At 44.4% G+C, this 24,254-nt stretch overlaps 1 protein-coding gene and 1 long non-coding RNA gene across 3 annotated transcripts in view; both read left to right on the top strand.

Annotated features, from left to right (window-relative positions):
• Window positions 1-88: 88 nt before the first annotated feature.
• Window positions 89-22,036, top strand: LOC104149411 (uncharacterized). Its single transcript, XR_011135155.1, has 4 exons — window positions 89-733; window positions 1,954-2,147; window positions 18,288-18,326; window positions 18,680-22,036. It is a non-coding gene; the product is annotated as an uncharacterized lncRNA (long non-coding RNA).
• Window positions 22,037-23,046: 1,010 nt separating this feature from the next.
• USP6NL (USP6 N-terminal like) overlaps window positions 23,047-24,254 on the top strand; it is a 115,942-nt gene continuing 114,734 nt past the window's right edge. The window contains exon 1 of one of the 2 annotated variants that reach the window (XM_068910784.1): window positions 23,047-23,212. The gene's annotated coding sequence lies outside the window, so the exon portion shown is untranslated. The remainder of the gene's footprint in view (window positions 23,213-24,254) is intronic. The other variant, XM_068910861.1, reaches the window with a different exon arrangement.

Raw genomic sequence — 24,254 nt, 5'->3', positions numbered from 1 at the left:
CCCCCGCCCGGTGAGGCCGTTGGCGCCCCCCCGCCGCGCGGCCGTTAGCGCCCCCCCGCGCGGCCGTTAGCGAGGTGCCTGTGGCGGCAGGGGCGCCGGACACAGGGCGCCGCCTCGGCCTCGCTCTTCGCCTGAAAGGCGGAGGCAGCTCTCTGTGCCCCCTCGCATTGCCAAAACACCGGATTTCCACAGCGTTGCTGACTGCAGGAATAACAAAGAGGGGAGAGGAAAACAAAAGGAAACCAAACAAAAACCAACCACGACGCGTGGGAAGTTCAGGGAAGCTTAAAGGTGTGGAAGGGACTAAATAAATTCCACGCGTCTGTTGAGGAATAGAGTTTTTCTGTGTTTTACAATATACGGTTCATTGCAATCTTTATCGCTGAATCTTGCGTTTAAAGATTTGGAGGACGCGTGTTGCTACTGCGTTCTTGTGTGCAGCCTGTGTTAACCACTCCTTTGAGGACTGCAAGAAAAAGCAGCTATCTTCTCCCAGATTAGCCTGCACATTACTGATAAAATCAGGAGCATGATCCGTTACCTCACTCAGCGTAACCACTAGACATATGCTCCTGAGCGGACTGGCAGACGCGGGACTGCGAAGGGATCAGGGATATCCGTGCGTGACACGGAGCCAACTCGACTGCCTGGGACGCTCCTGAGTTGTGCCGGAAGGTGATGTTCGGTGACAGCTGTGTCAAGGGACGCTGGAGGCCTGAGGGTGCCGGAAAAGGTTGACGTTTTCGCTACGATTTCTTCAGCATGGCTTTGCCAGAGCTCCTTTGGGGATATTAGGCTGAAGGGAGGTTATTGGCGGAGTTTTCAAGTACTTTAGTCTTGGAATTGACTTTCCTGAGCGTTTGCACTTAAGACCCTAGGGCAGAGATTAGGACTGTGCTGAGAAAACCTGTTAGTGACACAAAGTTAGCGTATATCAGCAGTACAGAGGACAGCTGTGTTACACAGAAAGAATGAGATCGTTTTGAGGCCTAGAGTACTTGACGGGATGAAATTCAGTACTGGAAATTTACGGTCATATCTTTAGGAACTAATAACAAGCTCTCATTATTTGGTGGGATCTTATTATTTGGAAATGATCATGGAGAAGCACTTAGATATTTCAGTTGGTTCCACATAATTGTTCTGTAATCCATACAATGCACCCCCTCCCAAAAAAAAACCCCACAAATGTGATTTGAAGAGCTATAAGTCAATGTATTTTTGGGACAGGCAAGTGAACGTACATCCGTACCATCCCTAGCTCACCTGAATTATTGCATATGCTTCTGGTCATCCATGTTCAAGAAGCCAAACTTGAAGACAGAATAGCTGCGGAGTAGAATAGAGACTCTCTGCTATGTTAGACAAGAGCACTGGTCCTTGAATCTAGTGAAATAAAGACCAAAGAAATTATGACTATGTCTCTAGAGGACAGGCATTTTATAATTGGAAAAGGCAAAAAGCTGTGTAAGACGGAGAACTATGCTGGCACTAGAGTAAATGGGTATGAACTGAACAATAACCTGTTTGAGCTAGAAATTCAGAAGCAGAATTGCAGCCATCAGAGCAGTGAGATTGTAACAGCCTTATAATGGAAGTCACATGGATAAAATCTGGCTATTTTAAGCTGGAGCTCAAGAAGCTTCTAAAAGGGATTATATGTTGTCTTGCCTAGGATACCCGAGGGCTGGATGTGGGGAGGTGGCTCCTTTCCTGTCTGTGTTTCTACAAACCCCTCCCCCCCCCAGCTCTGCTTTGCTACCTCCTGGCATCGTGCACAGTGAATCTTTCCAGTTTGAGAGATGCACGCTTGTCTGCACATCCTGATTATTATAAAACATTGTTCTTCCAGAAAATTTCACTTTCCAGTGTCATCTCTCAGATGTCTTTCATTCTTTTGTTCGCTCTTTACTCACAAGAATGATCTCTCCTCTCTGTTTGCATCTGGCTCAGGCAGCCTCCTGGGAAAGAAGCAGCTGTGTGAATGAGGTACCTAGCAGTCTCATCTGCCATGAGGTGCTGACGGGCTCAAAGACCAAGAGGCAGTGTTCAAGGAGGTGCAGGACGCCCCTGAAATGGTTCCCTGCTCTTTCCTCATCACACCTCCTCATCACACATCATTTCCTAAATGCCAGAGGAAGATACTAGTAAGTCAAGCGGTTCATGCATGTGCAAGTCTCCGTTATTTGTGCCCCCCTTTTCTGTCAGAGCTGTACGTATTCAAAATAGATAGATATATTTACAGCATATATTCCCTTTAAATGGAAGTCTGTGTTACTACTTCCTTATCTCCCCGTTTTTGTGAGTGTGGCTGTAGTCTTGCAAGGTACTTCCGGGTTTCCATATGTGGATCTGATTTTCACCAGTGGCCACTGAACCCCTGCAGTTTCTTCTGGCTGCAGTAGTAATTGTGGCTTTCCAGTTCTCAGTATCAGCCTCAGAAAAAAACTACTCCAACGTTGCGCTTATTAATATATTTACTCATAAAAGAGCAACAGGCTTAGTGTGGCAATGCACTTTTTGCTTACTGTTTTCATATGGCCTAAAACAACAGTGATCTGTCTGATCACTGTCTTGTGGCTCTACTGTAATAAAAATAATGCTTTTATGTACGTTCAAGGCGTTGAGGGACACTGAGAGCTAGGCCTGAACTGAGCTTTCCCCACTTTCCTGTTTTCGTTTTGTCAGGGTTCTTTGTGCTTCATGGTCATACACTGAAAAGCTCTTTCAAACATTATTTTTAATGTGTGGTGGCAAAAGTTGCCCATTTAGGAGAAAACTACATCATTATAAACTGATCAGAAATGGTTTTCAAAGTCTTTGCTTGGCACGGCAAAGGCCAACACACAAAGAATGCAATGTGTATCCCAGCTCTGGGAGGTGTTCGGCATCTCCTTCTCCCCCGACCAGTAACCTCTTTCAGTCTCTTTCTCTTAAAGCTGGCCTTGTGAATTACAATCTTTTTTTTTTTAATTTCTTCTCTTTCTTCTTATACTTGTCCTTTTTCTGTCTGTCTATCGCCAATGAAGTAATTTTTTTCAGTCTTCTCCAAATAGCTTCTTTTTGATATAAAGTATTTCCCGCTCCCTGGAAATTCTGTTCTTTTTCACTTTGATTGACAACCGCATGTTTCCTTTCACACCCACCCCCATTACAGACCTCTTTTTGGCTGCAGTTTCCCCTTTGCATTAAACAGACCTGCTGCTGCCTTCTCTGAGAAAAGTGTTGAAAAGAGTTTTCCAATTTCAGACAGCTTTCCTTTTTATAGCATTTGCTAGCAGCATTGTGGTTATGGCTGAGCTGACATTTCCAACTGGAGACAACCAGAAGCCAGGACTGCAAGTACCAGACAGGGCTTTTCTAACCTTTAGTTTTATTGTCTTTTCATATAAGATAAAAAGGCGTAGAATAAGGGACATAATGCTACTCCTTAGTTAGACAGTTACAGAAACTTTTTAGGGTATCACACACTGCTAGGAATAGATGTTTTGAAATACAAGGGTGTTCAGCTGTTTTTATGCACTTTGGAATCTCCATTGCAGTGTTGCTAGATCACATGCATAGACAACGAAGATGGTGTTAAGGGATGCCATGAGGGCTGCTGTCTCTGGCAGACTCCAGGATGTGGGAATTCCTCCTGCCCGGCCGCCAGAGCCCACCCGGGGGAACCCAGAGACCTGAGGGTATCCCTGGACTGGACGATGGATGCAGCAGCTGCCTTCCCATTTGCATGTTCAACCAGTAGCAAGCCTGAGTGTGTATCCCAGAGACACACATCTGCGCACGCACAGAGGACACTAACGTGGCCGGCTACAGACGGCCTCAGCCACAGCCACAGTGCTGCTTTCAACAACACCCACCACATAACACTACCACAACTCACATAAAAGGTATGTATAGATAGCCTAGTCCCCTTGCTCCTCTCCGGTTGATGCGGACTGAAGTTCACTAGTGAAAGTACATCCTCACTCTCTAGATTCAGAAGCACATGCACATCAATGGATCCCGTCTGATATCCCTGCCCGGACCCTGAGCCCCTCTGTCTGCCATAGGGGCCTCCTACTCGCTGTCTACTCCAGCCTGATGCTTGCAAGCACACGGATGAACGCGCTTACCCACTTCTCTCACAGCCTCTCCCCCTACACTTGCAGGTCCCTTGAATATTAGCACGGGTGCTCTGCCCATCTGGCATCCCTGCCAGGTCCTGGGCCTCCTACTCACTGCTAGCCCATCTTGAAGTTTGCTAGCAAATTACACACATACCCATGCACACACCAGGTCAGGGGGAAATCCATACGCTCCCCCCCAGCAGCCGGTGGCCAGACCCACGGCTGCTACCATCCGCTGTCCTACTCCAGCTGCTGACGCCGAGACCCTCACTCCGCTTTCGCTCTGGCCCCCGCAGGAGCTGACACGCAGGATGCACAGCACTGCACCCCCTATACCCCAGTAGCGGCTGATGCTGGGACCCTCACCCACTCCACTTGCTAGGCCCCTTCACTCACAGTCTGACTCCAGTTGCTGGCCCAAATTCAGTCACGCTTGTCTCTCCTGTTGCTGGCACCTCGTCCTTACAGCACTTGCACACAGGGCAGGAAGTTTTGTTTATTGCGTTCCCCTTTACTTGTCCTTTTTGCACTGAAAAGATCCTTGATCAGATAATGGTAATGAAGGAGATGGTCTTACATTCCACATACCTTATACGATACCTTATGGATCGTATACATTAGTATAGTTATTAGGTAACAGTAGATACAGAATCACAGAATCACAGAATGGTTGAGGTTGGAAGGGACCTCTGGAGATCATCTAGTCCAACCTCCCTGCTCAAGCAGGGTCCTCTAGAGCAAGGACATTGCCCAGGATGGCGTCCAGGTGGGTTTTGAATATCTCCAGGGAAGGAGACTCCACAACCTCTCGGGGCAACCTGCTCCAGTGCTCTGTCACCCTCACAGCGAAGAAGTTTTTCCTCAGGTTCGGATGGAACTGCCTGTGGTTCAGTTTGTGCCCGTTGCCTCTTGTCCTATTGCTGGGCACCACGGAGAACAATCTGGCCCTGTCCGCTTGACACCCTCCCTTCAGATACTTGTACACATTGATCAGATCCCCCCCTCAGTCTTCTCTTCTCCAGGCTGAACAGGCCCAGCTCTCTCAGCCTTTCTTCAGAGGAGAGATGCTCCAGTCCCGTCATCAGCTTAGTAGTCCTTCCCTGGACTCACTCCAGGAGCTCCAGGTCTCTCCTGTACAGGGGAGCCCAGAACTGGACCCATCACTCCAGGTGAGGCCTCCCCAGGGCTGAGTAGAGGGGGAGGATCACCTCCCTCGACCTGCTGGCAACGCTCTGCCTAATGCAGCCCAGGATCCCATGGGCCTTCTTGGCCACAAGGGCACGTTGCTGGCTCATGCTTAACTTGTCCACTAGGACTCCCAGGTCCTTCTCTGAAGAGCTACTTTCCAGCAGGTCAGCCCCCAGCCTGTGCTGGTGCATGGGGTTATTCCTCCCTAGGTACAAGACCCTCACTTGCCTTTGTGGAACTTCCTGAGGTTCCTCTCTGCCCAGCTCTCCAGCCTGTCGAGGTCCTTCTGAATGGCAGCACAGTCCTTTGCTGTATCAGCCACTCCTCCTAGTTTAGTATCATTAGCAAACTTGCTGAGGGTGCACTCTGTGCCTTCCTCCAGGTCATCGATGAATATGTTGAACAAGACTGGACCCAGGACTGACCCCTGGGGGACACCGCTAGCTCCAGGCCTCCAACTAGGCTCTGCCATTGATCACAGCCCTTTGAGCTCTGTCATTCAGCCAGTTCTCAATCCACCTCACTGTCCACTCATCCAGCCCGTACTTCCTGAGCTTGCCTATGAGGATGTGATGGGAGACAGTGTCAAAGGCTTTGCTAAAGTCAAAGTAGACAACATCCACTGCTCTCCCCTCATCTACTCAGCCAGTCATTCCATCGTAGAAGGCTATGAGATTGGTCCAGCATGATTTCCCTTTGGTGAATCCATGCTGACTACTCCGGATCACCTTCTTGTCCTCCACATTCTTAGAGATGGCCTCCAGGACCATTAGATAGTATTCTTTATGAGGCACAACTATTTATTTACATATTTATTTCCTTGGCTTCCAGTGAGCCCAGATGGAGCATGGACCTTTTAGGAGTATGTGCTTCACTCTCTACGGGTAGCAGCTAATCCTAAGCAGGCCCCGTTGAGATGAGCTGCAGTCTAAAACTGCTAATGGGAGGCTGTGTGTGTATGTGTGTGTACACATGTATACGTATATACATAAATATATGTACAAAGGCACTTCTACCTATTAATTCGGATGATCTGATGAAAAATGGGGATTATTTTATGGAGCATGAGGCATGTCTCCAGCTGAGCTTCATGGAAACTATTTCAGGTGAAACGTACCAACCTGGTGTTCCCAGAGGATCTTGTGACCTGATTTTCAACATTGCTGAAGGCATTCAAGTCCACCTGGGAGCCAGAGGGGTTCAGCGCCTTAGAAACTCAGCAGAACTCCTTGACTTAAACTCTGGCCCGGTGCACAGGAGTTGCATGGTAATGGGGAGTGCAGGGCCTTGCTGTTGCACCCAGGCAGAGAAAAGTGAGTTATTTTCCTCCTTTGTGAATTCTGCTAGCAAAGAGCTAGATTAGTGCGTGATGATTTCTCTGATGTGGAACCCTCCAGGACTGCCTAAAGAAAAGATGAACAAAGATTTTGCCTATTTGTTCCCTTTTTAGCCGAAAGGACTCCCAGTTGAGACTTACATGCTGGTGCTGCCTGTGTAACATTTCTACTGTATCTTTAGATGATTAATATTTTCTTCATTGGTATCAAGATAGAAACAGCACAGAAACTTCAGGACAATACTAACTTGGACTGGGATTTTCTAAGAAGGAAGTTAAGGGCTCTCTACTGTGCCCACTCCTGGAATTCATATGGCTTTATAACTTAACTTTCTTTAGGTCTTGTCTTTGATTTTTTGTTAAAAATATAGTATTCTAATTTATGTTAGTCACAGAAGGACATGCCACAATGTTAGTCCTACCTTTAGGAAAGAGGGCCTCTTTCTAGTTATTCATAATCAGATATAGGATTAATGATGATCAGACTGTCCTAAAAGCTTAGTCTGTAAGAGAAAGTGATACTATTTTGATTATTGATTATTCTGCCTAAAGATAGGATTCAAATGCAGTTTTAACTATATGACTGCTACTGACACTTTCATAGTAAACTGTTAAGCAGGGGAACTAGCTCAGGATCTGTCACTCAAGTCAGGCTCAGATTAGGTCCTTGTCTGGTAATAGTGCTGCCTCCTGCAATAGCGTGCATACAGCGTTCTTACCGCAGACAAGCCAGCGCCCTGTTTAACTGTGACATGAGGCATAAAGCTGCCAGTGTCCTTGCAGCTGTGATGCTCCGATCTTTTTCCCTGTCACTGTGTGGCAGCACTTCTCCATGTAATGGGGGCTGCTCTTCCCTTCAGCTATAGGACCAGGTGAATGATCAAAGCCCTTTTGTCACTAGACCTCTCCCTGTTCCTCTTTATTTGCTGTTTTTCTCTTATTCTCCCCACACTGGGTTTTCATCCTTCATTGTCCCCACTTCTTTTTAAGGCTTTGCGTTTAAAGTGATTCCTATTTCCCGGGCTTTATTGTTAGATTTTTCTCATGTACTTTCCAATTACGAGATTCTTAAGATGTGAACAATGCTCAGAAATATGAACTATATGGGACGCTATAACAGACTTGGAAAAAAGGTGTTCATTCCTATCCTATGTGTATGTAACTTTATGTTCCTACTTTAGACACTTGATCTCACAAGGCTCCCTACTTAATCAATGGAGAGAGAGGTGCACTAAATTAGACGCCTGCTCCAAATGGCTCTCAAGGCTGCCTGCTTCTCTCTATTGATTACACAGGGAATGGAGGGAAGCTAGTCAGATGCCTCTAGCAGATGGTGTGAATGCTCCCCTCGCCCCCACAAAAGGGCACAAATGCTGATCGCATCCCAGGGAGCATTTGGAGCTTGCTGGAAGAATGGAATATCAGCATCCTCTGAGCCTCCTTATCCTCTTACTTTGTATCTCAGGATCCACTTCCAAATGTCAGTGCATCTCTGCTGTGGTTACATCTAAAACAATTGCTGTGAAAGAAGAGGTAAATTACAGCTGCTCGTGGGGGCCAAGAGCAAAAATTTGCCTAAAAGCGCTGCATATTTGGGAATATCTGCTTTAACTTGCTTGGCTTTGTGCCAAGTCATTTCTGTCACTTCTGTAAGCATTAACTCTCTCACCACAAAATTATACCCACTACCCACCTTGTTCTCTCCTCTGCTAGTAACTTGTCTTCCAGAGCAAAGTACATTCAGTTTTCTGGACTCTTCCAGTTCACCTGCTTCTTGCTCTTTGGCCAGTTTTCAGTTCAGTGTATTCATTCATTCCTTTTCCTTTCACCCCATGACAACCATCAAGGACATTAAAACTGGTAAAAGTATTCATTTATTTTCTTTAGATCGCAACAGGCCTTTTAGCCAACAAGCATGTCAGACTATGAGTTTTATAAGGAAACAGGAGAAACAACAATGCCCTAATAGTGTTTTGTTGCACAAACCCTTCTCCTCCTGAAATCCTACCCACCACACAGTGCAAGAAGGGAGACGGGGGCAGTGGTGAGACACAGCTCTGGCAGCAGGCAGGAAGAAGCGAGAGTTGTACCAGTCTCACATCCGGTGTTTGTAAACTGACAAGCATCAACTGAAGTGACGTGGTCCAATCTGTTGGCCTCAATATTCCCTGCAACTGGCTCAGCCTGGAACTGCTGCACCATTTTTTCATTTCAAGGCCACAGACATTAAATTTGCAGTGTGTTGGCACTAAGGAAGAGACAATGGCTTCATTGGACACAGCTGTCTGGTATTGTGGAGAAACATCCTGTAACTCTCTGTGTCAAAGTGCTCATGGTTCCTGTTTCCAGGCACAGGAAGTATTAATAAATAATGAGCAAAGAAAATTATTCTGTATTTGGAGAATATTAACCCGCAGATGAAAAGGGACATATTCATGATCTAGGATTTTTTTAGTTTTATTTTTGAAGAAAAAAAGGTTTGGGGAATTAACGATGTCTGGCAGTCACCCAAGATCTGTCAAGGCGGATGAGGAGAGAAGAGATCTTTGGGTCTCTATTCTCTATCCAGCCACGAGTGTTCGTAAGACAGGTAGATACATCAGATCTCTGAGAACCGTAACCTGCTGTCAAATGTAGCTGATGTTGGCAAGGAGCTCAGCCGGGGACAAACGGTATGATCGTGTTTCCAGGGGAAACCAGGTTAAAATAACCTTCCCAGTAATGCTACTGACTCCTCCATTTACAATTACGCTATTGTTTTCCTGCGCTACAGTAACACTACAGTAAACTGCAATGATTTTCATCACTATATAACTGTTTTTATTGTTGAGCTTATTAATACTGGGAGTTTCTTAACATGGTAATGGACTTATCCGTTATCAATGAATATTTTAATGAACTTAGTACATTAGTGAATTTTTAGAGTTCCATTTATTTTAAACAGTTGATGGACTAATTTATTTTTATTTTCACTTTTTTATTCTACTTGTGCAACCAACTTGTTCTTGGGCTTTACAAGACAGCAGGAGAGGATATGTGCATGCTGATTTTCTCCTCTATTCTCAGCAAATAGGGAAGTCAAATGCTTCCCCAGTTTACATCCTGCTTAATCCCACTAACGTAAATTTACCTAAATCTGGATACGTGATTTGTTCAATTAGAGCTGTACAGTATGCAAAGTGAGGGTTTGGCTAGGTCTTCTTAAAATAGTGTAGTTTAATATATCACTTATTTTCTGTTTTAAAACATGACTACCGCTGCCTGCATTTCTTCATCGTGTGCTTAGTCCTGGAGAAAGTCAACAAGACCGTTTCTCGCTAGTACTTTATTTCAGTTCCACTTTTTTTCATTTCTTCTTGTTGTACTTTAGTGCATGATTTTTGTGCTGTGATTCTTGGCACATTCGGCTCTAGAAATATGGCCGCCTCAACTGGTATTCCTATTCTCAGTAGGTGCCTTCAGGGAGATGAACAGCGTACATTTGGACAGCAGAATAAAACGAATCTGTTTATATGAATTAATTGTGGCTATGAAGTTTTTCAAGTTCTTCGTGCTAGTCAAGAAAACACAAATTTAGCTGTTGACGGTGGCACAAGGTTTCATTTGAACTGTTGAGGGCATAAAGGCGTCTGACTTTGCAAATCACCTGAATTCTGGTTTTATTTGAAGTAGATGGCAGGATTCTTCCTGACTGCACTGGCACTAGGTTTTCATCAACAGTCTGTCTGGACCTGGTACAGCATTTTTCAAGCACCGAAACTAGTGGCAATTCATGATAGTTCATGAAGACTTTACTTTTCAATTTTTGGATATGTAGCGCTAATAGTTGCTGTGCAGTTTAAGAGCCACAAATGTACCAAATGGAAATCAGACAGCACCTTTGTTCCCCAGCGCGCCTCAAATGGCAGAGCAACATAAGTACATAATTTCCCAGCTTTCTGATAGTAGAAGATAACTACTATTCTTCAGTGCACATTAACATTAATAGTAGTTTAGGTCTAGATCAATCTATTGAAGTGAAATTACAGGGACACTAGGATGGTGAGTCATGTTTATTACATGAGTGCCTGAGGATTGAGAAAATAAGAGTTTCCCCCCTTACAAGACATATATTCCTGCTCCAAAAAAGCCCAGAGAAAAGCAGCTTAATACACTCATACAAAGTGACGGTAGCAATGTGATAGCAAACATGCAGGTTGCGTAGTATTTTGGTGATGTGAGACTAGTTATGGGAATATAAATGGTAAGAAAACAGGAAAAGAGATATTGAATAGGGAGTTTTTGGACTGCGTTAGCATATAAGGAATAGAGTGTGGCTGATATGAAGAGATTTTGAGGGAAGAGGCTGGAACAAACAGCCAGTGAATGTGGGCAAAAGTTGAGCCAAAACTGTAGAAATGGGTCTGGGAATGGTTGCCGCTCCTGCCTTGGCAGCTGCTCAGTTTGGTTGTTTTTTCTCCATCTGAGAACTGGTTTCCCTGGAAGTGGCGACTGCTTTCACTTTAGATGTGAGCCAGGACATCTATAGTTTTTCCTTTCTTTCTGAACTTCCTTTCTAAGAAGACTTAAGGGTTGAAACCCACAGCGTACATGCAGGGAAGTTCGTAGTAATATATTGAAAATATTGGCCCAGATCTTTGAATTTTGGGAACTAGAGCTAAATTTAGCTGGTATCCATGAGCTAAATGAGAGCAACTCCAATGCTGTTTTAAGTTGAATCTGGCTGCTCATAGCCTCGTGGATCACTGTGACACAAATACAGATATATTCTGATCCCTCCTTATTTCTTCACTACATCAGCTCTGCACCACCTTAGGATTTATCCTACTTGGGGGGAGTTCTCATGTAACATATGGAGCTGCCTGTTTGTTTCTTCCATCTGCTCGTATCTCCTAGAGCAGGGATTAGAATTGGTCTTGAGGAATCTCCCTTTTCTTGTACAGCTTCACACTGATTTCACCATGGTAAGGGGTTTAGGTATGAGGAATGTTACAGTTTGTGAACCATATCCTGCTCAGCTACACACCTATGGCTTCCACTCATTGACAGAAGAGGATTGACATGCATCCGAGAGGATTATTCGGTCCCGTTCGGGTTACTGGATCTGCATAAGTTGATATTGCTCAGAAATAGTTTCCTGGGTTTTGGAAGCCTGCTGTTAGGATTAGGAGTCCCTAACTCTCAGTAGGAAGAGACAGGCTTTTGACAAAGAGTAATTCTCATCTTTGTATCTTCAGGCCTGTTGTTCCCCGTTCAGTACAGCCCAAACTTGACAGCTGGGACAAAAGAGCTAGTCTCCTTTCTTTGTATGGATATATACTTTGTAGTTGTATTCTGTCCCAAGATCATGAATAAACCAAAACATTTGTTTTTTATCGTAATTTCTTGGAGCCGAACAATTGTTGTCCCCCCAAAGAAAAGGAAACCTTGCCTGATCCCGCAAAGAAAACTGTAAGGAACAAGATATTATTTTATTACATTTTTAAAAAGGTAAAATTGCTTTACGAACTTTAGGTATAGCTGATCCAGCTGGGGGTAGGAGAATGCAGTAGATGAGCCCATCTGTGTCCCTTCCAGCTATGTTTTCTGTGATAATATAGTGGGGAAGAGGGTAATTATTGGCAATATCCAGCGTGAACACAGGAGTAGATTTGGAGCGTTGCCTCATTACAAGGTATTTGTCTGACACTTGTCATCACTGTATGAGAATGCCTTAATTAGCATTGAAAACATTTCGTTACAGTGACTCGCTGGCAAAAACAGAGGACTCCAGAACCTGTAAATTCCTGATTTTCATTTGTAGCAGAAATACCAAGAATCATTAAGATTAATTGTTAATTGAAGTATCAGCTATACAGCAGATTTCAATACAAGGTAAACATTTTCTTCCCAGTAAGGACGAATGATCACAAAGTGTGTTTTATATACTCAAAAATAGATAATCAGCTTATAATCACAAAGAGAACAAATGGTCCTGATCTGTTTCTACAAACGCAGATCCTGTTCTGGCATCGGAACAGCTGAGTAGGAGGTATGTATATATTTAAAGACGAGACACCACATATACAAGGCAAGTTTCTGTTTGGCTCTTCTACTAGTTTTATGTTCACTTCTCAATGCTGTTCAGAGTATATTTTCCAAACACTTCAGTTCTCTCTATTTAGTTCATCAACGTTATTCAAATGCTGGATTTTAAACCTGTGTTTCTACGAAGTGGACTGGGAGCAGATTCATTTACCTAATGTGCGGGTTAGGCTCAGCACGCAGATTAAGACACCTAAATTTAGGTGTCTGCACGTAGGTGTTTACATGTGAGCTAGTTGTCCTAGCTCCCATTATAGTCGAGGAGGCACCTACATTTGGTTGGCTTAACAGCTCTCAAGATTCACTGAGTATTGGTTAGCTCACCACTGTCTTTAGACAGTGGGAAAAAGCAGAACTTCAGACACCTAACTTGCAACTAGGCACTTACTTGAAGACATGTATTTTTAGGTGTCTCAAACTGCAAAGCGAATCCCATTGCATGTATTCATATAATAGGCGTCTAAATCTGCGCAAGCACTTGTTGAGTAAGTTCCCCGTATAATCAATGAAGAGCTGGTCAGTGGAGTTTAGGGTGTAATTAATCTGATTAAATATAAGTGTGTATTTTATAACGAGGTGAATCATGCTCTAAACTCCTTTGACTAGCTCCTCAGCAATTAGAATATGAGGCTAGACACCTAGCTTACGTATAGGCGCATACACTGTAGACGTCTAAGATTGAGTGAGATGAATCCTCCCCTAGGGGGCTACTAGAGGATGAGAGCATTTAGTCTTACTCCCTGCATAAAACAGGCTGCAGAACTGAGCTCAGCAGTCTCTGGAGAAGCATCCTCACAGAAAAGGTGGTTAGATATATACTGGTGACCCCACTCTTGCCCAGAAACTCTGCACTTACCAGCCTTTTCTATGATCTTCTGCAAAGCCTGGACAGGGATAAAAAAGATCCCTTCCTGCGCAACCGGAGGGTCCACAAGGATTCCTTCTTCCCGTGGGAAGGAGTTGAGTGGTGACGGATGCAGGACAGTTGACATGATTATGCCTTTGTATCTCAAGGCAGATGCTCCAGAACAAAATTACCACGACAAGGCTGATGCAGCTTGTGTGACAGATTTTCATTATTCTATGAAAAGTCTGGGATGGATTGTAAATGACAAATTATGTGTCCTTTAATTAACTGGTACAATGGATATGCTGCCCTGCCGGAGAACATTTCTAAACTCTTCATACTAATTTTAGCTGAGAGACAGTGTAATGAACTTCCTCCATTCTCTCTTTTTTTCCCAAATACAAATTTCACCCTTTATCTTACCTGAAGTGGGAGCAGCACCTTGTATTTTCCATCACCTCCCCTGCTTCCAATTAAAATTCAATTATTGGTCAAATCTGTGGCTGAAAGGAGTGTATACAGGCTAGGATCTGCCTTACACAATAAGAGTTACAAAAACAGGATGTATTTTATTTGACTGGAGTGAACTTAGTGGTCAGGGGTCATTTTCATTTAAGGCAGATTTTTCTCATGGTTTTCAAATGTATTCTGTTCCTTAAATGACAGTGCAAATAACATGACTTTTACTCCACGGCTTTTACTTAAGGATCTCAAGGCACTTTACAGGGCCTAATTAGCTAAACCTTGCAGTCCCTCTATGTACTGAATAGAGGCACTCTATACGCTCTACTTCCGTGTACTGAATATATCACTGCTTGCCTTACCCTCCTTTCTCAGCTTTCAGGCTTATTTCTCTCCAGTGTGAGGGAAGATGCTGAGTGCTTTTTGATCTATAATTATTAAGTGGACGTAAACATCATATATTTTAATATGTTACTTTTTTTTTTTTTGGTTACTGATGTTTTGCTTCATATGTCTTCCCAAACTGAAAACTTGGTAATGGGTTCTTCCATTATTTCAGTGGCATGCTATAGTTTTCCTTTGTTTTTAACTACTCCCCAGTGAGTCTCCGGTTTGCCTGATTCCATTCATTCCCTCTGGAAGAGTTTTCAAGTTTTAAAAGCTCACTTCAGGAAGATTTCATAATAAGAAGTTAAGGAAAATAATATAATCTTGCTTTAAAACACTTCCTTCCTCTGTTTTGCTAATGAATTATAACAATTCACATTACCCTCTGGCCAGCAACTGGTACAGAACTTATTTCATTGTTTTAAATGTATTTTTTTTTTTTTAAGGTGTAGGGCACATAAGATGAGGATTGCCTAGCTGCTGTTCTGTTCAGACGGGCCTCTACTACAACATCAGATCAAGAGATCCTGAAACTTCTGGAACTGGGCTAGACATAGCCTTGACAAATAGCCTTGATCTGAAAACTTACGGTGCATTGGAATGCGAGCCCTGTGGCTCAGTGCAAAAGCCAGATCTGAATTTTGCAGCTTGAGCCATTTTCTAAAATTAGCAGAAAAATCTGAACAGAAATCCAACCTCTCCTCCTTAAGCAGACTTTGTAGAAACTTCTGAAGCTCATAGATTCAATTCAAAACGGGAAAGGAACCTGTTTTCTGGATCCCATTTTGATGTAATTCAGGATGATGGAATAATCGCTAGACCAGAAGATTTTATGAGCTTTCTGCCATCGCAGTTTTGGGGATTCTCGCAGAACGGTTTAGAACTTGGGCGATGAGGTCCGAGTAGAATAGGCTCCATTCCAAGCTCCACGTTACAAACTAAGTATAGTCCAGTTTTACATTTGATCACACACAGATCTGGGAGTATTGTTGGGGATGCTGGGAGGGAAGAACTGTAACTGAACTCTCACCAGATTATATGAAGCGCTGAATGCACGAGTTGGGTAATACCACAGGACTTTCTAGGACTGCCCCTTAAGCAGATTTGGTGCAGATGTGAATATCAGACATGTAATACATAATTTGAGGCCTAATTCAATGTAGGTTTAAGGTGGTGCATATGCAGTGATACTACCTCTCCTTACCCTCTAGCTAAAGTTCAGTTAGTTAATTTGTGTTTTTTTTGAAAAGACTGTGAAAATAATTAATTAAAATTATCTACGGTTATTATTGCAAAGTGAACGTTGTGGCTGTAAATCTATAGACCACTTAGCGACAGAAATTCACTGTCTATCCCATGAGCAGAGACTAATCTTCAGTGTCAGTGCTGCTCCAGCCACATCCTTGCTGACCAATGCCATGTTTGGTGCTGATTTTTTGGTACAGATCTTTGACCACCAGCTTTTTCATATAAACTGTTGCTGGATAATAAGAGGCAAGGTTAAGTTCAAGTTAAAGACATAGGGGGTAAAGTCCTTATAATTTATTTTAGTCCCCCAAACCAGATCTTGAGGCCTCAGGTGTAGATTCTTTAAAGCAAGTCTTGTGCTATGCTCAATATATGATCTTTTCTTACATGTTGCCTCATTTATGCATGCTTACATAATTTCCTTATGAACTATAGCATCTCATAAAGCTGTGTTGTATTCTTTTAATTTTTATACTGAAGGATTTCAAATGGAACCTAACATAATTAGATTATATGTAATCTCTTCCCATTTTGATCCTATTCTCAAGAGTGTTTGCAGAGAAGCTTACTTGAGTCTTAAATGCACAACTTTAAATCTTGCTGACGGTGATGAATAAGAGAAGCACGCTCCTATGAAAACATATCGATGTGCAGGACAAAACCTCATGACTTTATCCGGTAAAAGAGGTAACTCCATTGGCAGTGTCTGTTTAGAGAAGCTTTAAAATCCTGGACACGTAAATTTTTTAAACTTCCGCACAAAACCTATGACAAGTTGATTCAGAGTCGTTCCCTATCCATTTCTCCCCTGAATCAACACTAACCCTGCTCACTAATATCTGCTCATAACTTGGTTCCCAAAGAGATGGTGTAGTTTCTATTAAGGTGTCAGCCTTCAAGATAAACTGCAGTTTAGAAGCATTTTCAGACAGCCACCACCTTCCTGGTAGTATATTAAAAGAGATTATGCGTTGCCAGAGACAGCAAGCCTTGTCAGGTCAGGGCAAAACAACATTTTAAGCCGATTGTCTCATATATCTCACGGTATGTGTGTCCTTGCACAAATTCACTTTCCCTTCGACCCAGTATTTAGGAAAATCCACCTTTCATGACGTTGATTGATCTGAAGTGTGGTCAGATTGAACCCTGCATATTATTTTGAGGTTAGGGAAGGAGAAAAAACTCCAGATGAACGTGTGTGAGCGTGCTGATGGTTAAATTACTTGGATTATTAGGAATCTATGAGAAAACAATTGGTATTTGGTGTTTGGTGCCTCATCTTTCATAAAAACCCTGCTTTGCATGATAATTTTGTGACAGGATAAAGTATGTTTACACTCCATAGGTATTTGCCAAATGTTTGGGAAGCTTCACACTGCTTTACAGCCTAAAGCTGGCTTTGTTTGCCAGAGGTGAAGGGTGCCTTTGGTAATGACAGTGGCTGTCTAGAGGGTTCCATGGCTTCATCACAGGATGACATCAGGCAACTGGTTCCTAGCAAGACCCGGTATAAACACCAGCCTCAGCAGAATCTGTGACTGCACTTTCTTCATCAGCCAGGAATTTGAATTACCCAACTGCCCTCATATTTGCACAGTCTTACTGCCAATCATATGACAGCTCTACCGTGGGAAATGAGCTCAGGTGCTTGCTGGGTGAAAGCTGCTTGAGAGTGGGAACTTGGCCTCCCCATCGTTGGCAAGCTTTGCTCTGTAGTTGCCGTATGAGCTTGGTTAGGGAAAAGATAAATGGACAGGACTTCCATTCCGTGTGGCAAGCTATCTGTATAGTTAAGGCTTCATAGGAAACCTTCATGCTGCTTTAACTTTAACAGGAGGCTGAGCTAACACAGGGTCGCTGCAAGCAGAGGAGAAAGCCAGACTTCCATCCCCCATTTTGTGTTGTGCTATATAAATTCTCTATAAAGTGGAGTCTGTAAATATGATGCTGTTGGGGAAAAAAAAAACCTATCTTGATCTTTCACAAGGAGCTTTACCTGAATGAATATATTTCTTTCCCAGCACTCATTTACACTTCTCTGCCTGCTTGATTCAGCAGCAAATGTAAAAAGGTCCTGAAGATTAACTCTTGCACTACATTAGACAAGTAATTACACCTTTTGCAGGATCCATTACGATAGCTCAGTGTATCTATAGACTTTATTACAGGCTCCTGTTTTCATTTGCTTATAACTTTGTGAAAAATTATCTTTCTGTTTTTTTTTTTTAATATTTGTTGGTAGGAAATTCTTATATTTCTGTGTTACTTTTGACATTCTGGGAGTTACGGGTGAGTGATAATAAACTTCACTCTAAGAATGGCTATGCTCTTAAAAAGTACTCTACAAAATAGTGTCATGGGTTTCCAGGTTCCTTGTCTTACTGTGACTCTACATCAGAACTCCTGAATTTACAAAAGCCTATCTTGCAACTGCTGTCCTGGCAAAGCACAGCAAGGCATCCAAAAGATCAAGCTAATGTCTTGTTTTGTCGTGCATCATTGCCAATAAGAGTTTACCTTTTGTCTTCCTAACTGTTGCGTTTGTTCTTCTGTTCTGATTATATTCTACCTTGCCTTGGTTTGAAAACTGCATGATTTGATTACAGCTTTTTTCCTCTTTTATCAGATCCCGTCTCCTTCTGCTTTGGGAGCAGGATCAAATCAGGTAAACAATAAGCTGACAATAAAACTGAGATTCAGGAAAACACCTCGATTTAATGTTTCAAGCACATCATATGCTTAAGTTCTGATAATCTTAAGTGCCTTCTTCAATCAGGCTTTCTAACTTTTGCATTGTCTGTGCATAGCCATCCTTGCATCGTCTATGTGGTCAGTTTAAAAAGAGATCTCGGACAAGTTCTGTTATATGGCTTATAGGTGATAAGTTTTGTGGTAATTTTTGGGATTAAGATCTTTTCTAGTTCACTGAGAAACTACTTGGTATTAAGGAGACATTTAAAAATGTTGTATTGCACTGTATCTCTGTACTAAACTTTGTTCTGTGTGTACTTTTTACAGAGAACAAACGAATACTAAAAGCAAAATCAACATCTAAGAAGGAGAGAGAGAAAGAAGTGAGAGAATAGTAAGGTAACAGAAGGAAAAAGACTGAAGGAGGATAATGGAAAAAGGTGAAGAAATGCTCAAGGATACAGAAAATTTGGGTAAAAAGGAAAGACCTTGAAAAACTGTTTTGAACTGTATAGCCCCTTTTGTCAGGCAGTGCCAGCAAGCACCGCATACATTCAAATCTGATCCACATGGCAGGAGCCAGCAGGAGCAGGAAAGGAGGCCTGACTCAACAAAACTGAACCTCAGAAAACAAAAGGAGTCTGTAGACAGTGGCACTGAGAGCGAGCAAGTGAACAATCAGAACCAAAGGCAACAGAAAACAATACTTTAGGCAGTTAGAAAAAGGTAAAGCATCAACAGTCAATAATGGCACAAAGGGCAAACCCTCCTGCTTAGGCACCCAGTCCCATCGCTGCTCTGAACACTCAGCCTCAGGAGCCTTCATCAGTATAACAGGACAGTTCAGTATTACATGATGGGCTGATCCCGTCATGCACGCACAGCCAAACCTCTGCCTAAATCATCAGTTTTGCAGAACTGGCTCATGCTAAGCTTCCTATAAATGTCTGTGACATGATCAAGCAAGTGACGGACTGGAAGTAAGTGACGGACTGAAAGTAACACCTGAAACACACGTCACCCACAACTCTCTCTGCGGGGAAAATAAACAAAAGCAAACCCAGCAGGTGGTGTAACAGCTGAGTACATTTAATATTATAAAATACTGATACACTTTACTGCATGATACTGAGCGAAGAGCCATCTGGCACCTATTGTTCACAGCGCTATAAACGGTTCATATCGAATCAGATATTTTGAATGATATCCTGTGTAATGATTAGACTAGGTTTCAAAAGTGACAAGCCTCAGAGGTCGAACAGGCAACTCTTTGGATGTAAGACTAATAGAGAGGCTTGTATTTGTTCAGATACCTGCAGGATCTTCTAAGCCACTCAGTCTCAGGGGGTACATGGCTGTGCATAAATGGTTTGTGTTTTCAGTGACACAGACTAAAGCATCAAGTCGTGTGCTTTAAAAAGTGATCTGCAAGCAAAAGTGGAAATGCCGTATGCCACAGAAAATACGTTGAATTCCTGAACACCACAGAAGCTAAGCCAAGCGTACAGCACAAACAGGATTTGGAAAGGAACAGTCCCAAACCAAGTATTAAAACTATTTTTAGGACCAACAAATTTTTACTAACTGCTGTCTTTTGACATAATTTTGTAAAGTCAAAGTCAAGCACCTCGGGGAAACAATTGTGTCTTTATGAGAATATATATGATGCTTAGCCCACTAGGGCTGCCTTGGTGGGATAGGCTGCCACAGCAAAGTACTATGCTCTGATACTTCCATGCACTTCCAGTCCACAATTGCCAATTCAAAGCCTAGGTCTTGATTTTCAAAGCTATCAGTACCTCACCTAACTCTGTCAGGGCTTATAGCTCTATCAGTGACTTGTCACAGCAGTTGACAGCAGAAGACGTAATGCCATCCGGGGTCCGATCACCAGAACACTGTGAGATCTTCAGTAGTTTTTTACCTCAAGTAGACTTAAGGTAAGTAAGACTTAAGTAGATTGTGCCTCTAGGCACAATGCACACCCCCTTGTAGAGCTGAGCGTACTCAGCAGATTTGAGAAACCCATTACAAAATCTGTGTTATCAACTAGGCGACAGGAAGTCTTGAGGGGTTGTGAAAATCATTCCCTTCTCCCAAGGCAAGACCCGTATGTCATAATGTTGATTTAGCTGGGAAGTCCATTGATACTGTAAGGGCAGACTGTAAACAGAACTTGAAGACGGACATCTGTTTTGATTAGTTGTTGTTGTAGTTCATATAATTCTGCGTATACACGCCGTGTTATTTTTTAAAAAGCTGTTTTATTGAAGAGAATGGGTTTCCTAAGCTTTGTAGCTAAAAAACGAAGGGCACAGTACACTGAGAAATAATTGCCGATGAAAATCTCATAATTTTTACATTAGGAATTCTAGTATTCCTTTGAAGTTCACTAGGAAGGACTGTGATGTTACAGGAAATAGGGTATTTTAAAATGAAACGTTAATACTCTGTTCTTTGGACTTTGTCTTTGTAATATTGCAGCAAAATAACGTCAGTGGCCGTGCTGAGCACTCAGCCGCCTTGAGGCAATATGTCCCAAGTATGGACTTGACAAGATGAAATGTTAGTTTGCAAGGTGTTCACTATTCTCACTTCTATGGCGCCAGTCAGAACTGTAGGTGGCTAGCACCATATCTACGCTGAAGCACCCGGTCATCTTTTTGAGATCAGTAACTGAACTTTTTGCAGACTTCAATAGATAACACCATTTCAGAACATAACTCAGTGGAAGGGTCTAGACTGTATTGTAAGCGTGAGCCCAAGCCCATCCGTAAACCCAAATTTTCCTTCTATCTATTCAGTTCCAAGTTCACACTTAGCAAGTAAGCTGCAGCTTTCCGCTGTGTTTACAGTGTGGATGGACTTGACACAGGCAGGTTTTCTACCATGTTTCCTACACCGCTCATCCACATGAAATGGAATATAAATCAGCTGGGCAGGCGACTCACGTGAAGCAAAGCAGTATGGCATTGTTTGGCAGGCTACATAAAGGACTGCTCTTCAAGCAGAGAAGATGTAACACGGGTCAAAGACTGTCCAAAGAACCATGCTGAGGTTTACCTGCTCCCTGGGCTACACTCCTGCAGACAGTAGAATCATAGGCTATGTCTCTCCCGTGTCCATGAAATGCCACACAGGTTTTTATGAATTATAAACAACAATGATTGCATATCCTTTCTCAGACTAAGAACTGCAATAAAAATGAAGTGTTGGTAGAGATGTTATTGCAGAATTTGTGTGTAGGAGTAGTGATAAAAAAAGTATTCTGTCACTGTCAGCCATTTGGAAAGCTGTGATTTTAAAACTTTCACATCCTAGTTATAGTATTACAACAGAAAACAATGAGCATATGGGAAACAAAAATGATGATATATAGTTGGAGAATGTATGACATAGAGAAGAGATGGTTTAGATGAAGCAGAGAGCTCCCTGTGGAAGACATTTATCTTTACTAATTAGCCATTTTGGGAGGGAACAAATCCCTTGTTTGAAGAAAACTAAGTATGTTTTTATATTCCAGCAGCTTCTGAGATTTTAAAAAAGACAATTAAGACTTTAAACTGGAAGGAGTCAGATCAGACCAAAGTATGGCTCCTGAGATTGATAGGGTCCTGACAGCCCAGTTAACCGCAATTACTTTATGAAATATACTGCAAAGCAATAAATGATTTGCTTTCTACTATTACACTTCCTCTGTTTGCGCAAGAAGAGAGGAAACATTTAGACAAAACTGATCCAAGCTGCTACTGTCTCACTGCTTTTAGCCATTTCCCCCTACGTGTCAAAGGCAACCAAGCTCATGCACAGCTATTTAGATTTGCTAGATTCTCAGAGCGTGAGGTGTGTTGGCATGGATATTTGCCATGTTAGAGATGCTGCTTTCAGTCCTTCCAGAAATAAGGGCATCCTTCTTGCGGAATGAGAGGGAACTCTGAGAACAGAAGTCTATGAACAAGATGTAGTATTCTGCGAACAAGGTTTACTAATCTCAGGCTAACCAGTCAATAATTATTCAGCTCATCTGGCCTACCCTTGTAATTCTGGAACACCGCTTTTTCCAACTGGTCAGGAAAAGTCTTTGTAACGCAAGATTTATTAAAAATTAATACTGGAAGTTGAGAAGCCCACAACTCACAGTCCAAGTAAGGTGGAAATGCTGTTTTTGAAGAGTTTACTAGTAGAGCGCACAGAACTCCTTTGCTACTATTTGCATAGAGAGTGTTTAGCTAGAATTATTAAATGAATGCAGGACTGTTCAAAAACACTCCAAACATTTACTGAACATCACACCCTCTTTGCACCATTACTGGGTGACCTTTAGTAAGATATTTTGACTACTGTTTAATTTAGTCCGCTTTTAATGTAAAATCGTATTTTATTGCTACTTGAACTGCCCTCTCAGCTACGATGGCTTTCTTTTTAAACCAAGGTAGCCCCTTCTGCTAGCGAGGACATACCGCACTACGGCACTTGAGATGTCTAACAGCCTCAAACGGCCGTTCGTCACCTCTGTGGGCTTCTTCCCTCCCGCTTTGGTTCCTAACCTGCCGTGCCCTCGTTGGAGCGCAAGATGGCGGCGGCCGGAGAGGCCGGCGCGGTCGAGGCCGCCACCTCCGCGCCTCGTTGTGAGCCCAAGATGGCGGCGGGCGCGGGGTAGCCCTGTGGGACGGCGCCGGGCCGGGGCCGGGGCCGGGGCGGCGGGGGAGGGGAAGGGGGCGGGGAGGGTTTCCATAGCTGCGGCAGCCCGTGTCACGCCGGGGCACTTCCTGGTTGGAGGCCGCTGGACCCGGGGCAGCAAGCAGGGAAGCGCCGCTGGGGAGGAGGCGGACGGAGGCCCCGGGAGGAAGCCGAGCAAAGGTAAGGGCGCGCCGGCCATTGTGTGACCCCGGGCGCCGGGCTCCGCTCGGCTCGCCGCGGCGGGGTGGCCGGCCGGACCCCTCCATTCCTGGGGCGGGGGGGGGGGGGGGATGCCGCGCCGGAGCTCTCCACTGCGGCGGGTGGGCTGGGACGCGCGCCCTGTTCCTAGAGAGCCGAGCCGAGGGGAGGGGAGGCGGGCCCTACCATTCTCCCCCGGGGTGGGGGGGGGGGGAGAGCGGCGCCGGGCGCCTCCAACCCGCGGGGCTGGGAGGTGGAAGAGGCGGGAGTCGGATCCCCGAGGGTATTGGGGCGCTTCGGATTGTTCCATTCCAAACGGGGGGGGGTGATGGAGGGGGATTGTCCCCCCCCCACACTGTCTCTGCCGGGGGGGGACAGCGTGTGGGGAGCTCGGCGGGGGGAGGCCGAGGAGAGCCGCGGAGGGGGCGGAGATGCCCCGGGGTCCCTTTGCGAGGTTTGGGCGCAGCGGGGCAGCGGCCGGGAGCCCCAGGCAGCAGGCACCCCCGGGGCTGGGGGCGGTGGGGCACGGGTGACCCGGGAGGGCGGCGGGAGCGGGGAGGTTTTGGGGAGCTGGAGTCCGGCGCGGTGCGGCTCTGGGGCTGCTGCGGGCACCTGCCTCCCGGCGGTGCTGCCGGCGGCGCTGGGCGTCCGGCGAGGAGCGCGGCCCTCCGTGGCCGCCGCAGGCCCTGGGCCCTGGCCGTTGGTCGTTCCTGTGAGGCGGGCGGTTGCCCCGCCAGAAACCACCGCGTTTCACTGAACCGCCAAAAGAGTCAAGCGGTGACCGAAAACCTTGCTGCCGCTCTCCTGTACCAGCCCGGAGAGCTGGCTGTTAGGGTGGCTAGATTATTTTTTTTTCGCTTGCACTGTGAATTATTAGTGGGGTGCCACCTGCCTGGCTGACAGTAAATCCGTTTTGTGGAGGGTCAGTCCGGTGGGAAGACCTCGATGAAATAACGGTGGTTATAACGTGCGGTTTGCGTGGTCTGATGCGCGCTCTGTAATCGGGCGTGATGCGCTGTGTGAC

This window comes from Struthio camelus, chromosome 1, assembly GCF_040807025.1.
Source record: "Struthio camelus isolate bStrCam1 chromosome 1, bStrCam1.hap1, whole genome shotgun sequence".
Classification (NCBI taxonomy): domain Eukaryota; kingdom Metazoa; phylum Chordata; class Aves; order Struthioniformes; family Struthionidae; genus Struthio; species Struthio camelus.
The sequence above is the reverse complement of the archived record's forward strand: the minus strand, read 5'-3'. Positions and strand labels throughout refer to the sequence as shown.